The following is a 3,886-nucleotide window of genomic DNA, read 5'->3' on the forward strand; positions in this document are numbered from 1 at the left end:
AGAACAAAAGCGTATACAAACGAAAAAATATAGCAACAATGCTATTGTTAATATGTTGGAGTAGTTTTGTGCTACTCTGATGTAATGCAAGGACCATGTTAATTGGACCATATTTTTATATGAATTGTGGTTAATTTTGGAGTACTCCTTGGTCCTTAGGGTACTCTTTACACGCATGCATGGAGTAGTCGCGATTTTTGCAGGGAAGAGCAGAGTGGCAAGCAGAGGAGCACCTTATTAGCTCTGCCCTCGTGTACGCGTCGTTGCCAGCGAGGCACTCATTTGCAGCAGCTGACGAGCGAGGCGAGAAGATAGCATTTTCATTCGATTTTCGCGAAGAAAAGCCTTGAATGTATTAAACGTGCGCTCGACGTGAGTTGATACGAGTGGCGGTAGAAAAGTTGTGAGGTAGAAAAAGACAAAAACCATTTATATAAGAAATCGGAATTGCCAACCTTGTAATGTAAAACAAATTTAGTCAAAGTTTGTATGAAGTAGAGAAGGAAGAAAGTGTTTGTATAAATAAGTAGAAGTAAATAAGCAGAAGAACGTAATATAAAAGCAAGCGAAATATACAAAGCGCTGCATTTCTATATGGTGTCAATGTACATAGATATGTATTTATAAAACAATAATCTTTGAAAATATTTTATTCTTTTCTTTACTTTACTTTATATACGAGTATATTTTTCCATTTCAAGGAGCAAGAAAAATATTGCATTATAAAAAAAATATCATTTGTTTTAAAAGCAAACTCGAAATAAATTAACGAAGTTACCCAGATATCAATTGATTTTTATGAGGAAACAGTAATTACTCAGGATCTGAGTAAGCGGAATTTGATTAATTATATTTTTTGACTAATCAAGGTTATGATTAATTAGCAAATTATTTAGTCGATTAATCGCACATCCCCAATGTAAATAATAACAAGTAAGAAAGTCTAAGTTCGGGCGGAGCCGAACATTAAATACCCGGCGCAATTATTAAATATATGTTTTCCACCTTTCCGAAAGCTACCGCTACACGATAAGCCGGGGTGTATAAATTTTAAGTAAATTAGCGTCCTTAAATTTCGAAATATTGCAGTTTCAAGCATTTCTGAAATATACCGTTATATGAAAAGCGGTCGTAATTTTAGTCCGATTTCAATAATTTTCAACGCTTTGCTTTTATGTGGCAAGCACAATAACCATACCGAGTTTGGTTCAAATTGCTAGAACGGTTAGCGAGATACATATATGTGATCATAAGTGGGCGGTGCCACGCCCATTTTCCAAAATTGTATCATAAGCGTATTTCTTGGTAAAAAATTGTTGCAACCATCAATTTTGAATAAATTAGCTTTAATATTTACTGATTTATCGAGGATTTCGTATTTTTCTAAATTACCGTTATATGGGATGTGGGCGTGGTTATTGTCCGATTTTAAAAATTTTCGGCCATTTGGTATGTTGTAGCAGGACCAACAACTGTGCCAAGTTTGGAAGAAATTGGTGCAGCGGTTACCAAGATATACACATGTAACCATAAGTAGGCGTGGCTACGCCCATTTGCCAAAATTTTTTAATATTCTTATTTTTCGTCTAAAACTCATTGTAAATATCAATTTTGAGTGAATTATCTTCAGTAGTTACTAAAATATCGCACTTTTCGTATTTCTGAAAATTACCGTTATATGGGAGGTAGGCGTGGTTATTGTCCGATTTCGCCCATTTTCAATACCATCCGTCCTATGCCCAAAAGAAGTCCACGTACCAAGTTTCGTTAAGATATCTCAATTTTTACTCGAGTTATCGTGTGCACAGACGGACGGACGGACGGACGGACGGACAGACAGTCACCGCTTAATCGATTTCTCTTTTCATTCTGATCATTTATGTATACATTTGTCTATATCTATCTCGATTCGTTTTGCCTGTTACAAACAACCGTTATGTGAACAAAGTTATAATACCCTTGTGCACAAGTGCGCTCGGGTATAAAAATATTTAAGATTTGTATAAGTGTATAAATGTGCATACTGCACACAAAAGTACATATGTGCATACATATGTTGTGTGTTATTCAATGAGTTTCCGCTTACAGCGCAAATGTCGGCTTCATTAAATACCCAGATAAGCCATGTAGCGTTGGAGCAATATGTATGAATGAAACTTTGAGTCATACAATTATAGAATAAGAAAGATGAGGTTATCCCTTTTGATGCAATTACCTACTAATGCATGCAATTTTTTTTTAATATATCCATCATGAGGTGATTTGCAATAAACAAAAAGAATAAATGCTTATTTTGATAACGCGGTTGATTTTCCGGTGAAATTTTAAGAATCTCATCAAGAAATCTGTAAACGATGTACACAATTTATTCAGATGAGTACGCCATTTCGGTAATTTTTTTTAAGTGTATGAAGTTGTAAAAAAAAATCGCGGCTATCCAAGCGGCCAGTATTTTAGCCGCCTCTCATACCGTATGCTCTTTAATGCCAAAACAAGTTCCAGTGCACAGGTTATTGATCCCAAGCAAACAGGCACAGCAACGGACTTTAGTTTAGTCACCCCTAAGCGACCAAATTAAGAAAAAAAAGTCAGCAGTGGCTAAAAGCACACATACATACATCAATATTCGACGAAATTAAAACCGACAAATCAGGTTAATGCATTTCTGCTGTTGTTGTGAATGCATTTTGTACAAAATATTTAATACTTTTAAATGGACATTAGTCACGTACAAGGATTCCAACGGAAATTTTTTGTATTTGATATGCGTACCTACATTTGTATATTGTATTGCATTGTATGTAATTATAGTGTATATTCCTTTTTAATTTATTTTCAAACTGACTAACAATTGGTTGCAGCAGCCGCTGACATCCTCTAATACATACTTTAATGCAATTATTATTTTTTCTTTTTACTTTTAATGCCATTGACGCGCTGAAATAAATCTGCGAAAACAAATCTTTTATGTATAGAGTTCAACATTCTGCAACAATAATAATTAGATTTTTAAACCAAAACCGCCGGCAGTCGCGACCACCAGACAATCTGCTATCGACCACCGTCTCCACAATTAGATATCTGTGTGCATTTGTTTGTATGTATGAACACACTATCCAATTTTTGTGAATAGGAATCCACAGAAGTTCACGAGCACAAAATTTGCAACATTTGAAACAGCTGATCCCTTCCAATTTTGGCACATGTTGTCCATTTGGTAATTTATTTTATGCTTTTTCCGCCTTTTTTATACCCGAGCGCACTTGTGCACAAGGGTATTATAACTTTGTTCACATAACGGTTGTTTGTAACAGGCAAAACGAATCGAGATAGATATAGACAAATGTATACATAAATGATCAGAATGAAAAGAGAAATCGATTAAGCGGTGACTGTCTGTCCGTCCGTCCGTCCGTCCGTCTGTGCACACGATAACTCGAGTAAAAATTGAGATATCTTAACGAAACTTGGTACGTGAACTTCTTTTGGGCGTGGGACGGATGGTATTGAAAATGGGCGAAATCGGATAATAACCACGCCTACCTCCCATATAACGGTAATTTTAAGAAATACGAAAACTGCGATATTTTAGTAACTACTGAAGATAATTCACTCAAAATTGATACTTACAATGAGTTTCAGACGGAAAACATGAATATTATAAATTTTTGGAAAATGGGCGTAGCCACGCCCACTTATGGTTACATGTGTATATCTTGGTAACCGCTGCACCAATTTCTTCCAAACTTGGCACAGTTATTGGCATTAGTACAGAATACTAAATGGCCGAAAATTTTAAAAATCGGGCAATAACCACGCCTACCTCCCATATAACGGTAATTTTCAGAAATACGAAAACTGCGATATTTTAGTAACTACTGAAGAT

Source organism: Rhagoletis zephyria, unplaced genomic scaffold (genome assembly GCF_001687245.7).
Source record: "Rhagoletis zephyria isolate East Lansing unplaced genomic scaffold, Rhagoletis_zephyria_1.1 Rzeph_scaffold_00419, whole genome shotgun sequence".
Lineage (NCBI taxonomy): Eukaryota > Metazoa > Arthropoda > Insecta > Diptera > Tephritidae > Rhagoletis > Rhagoletis zephyria.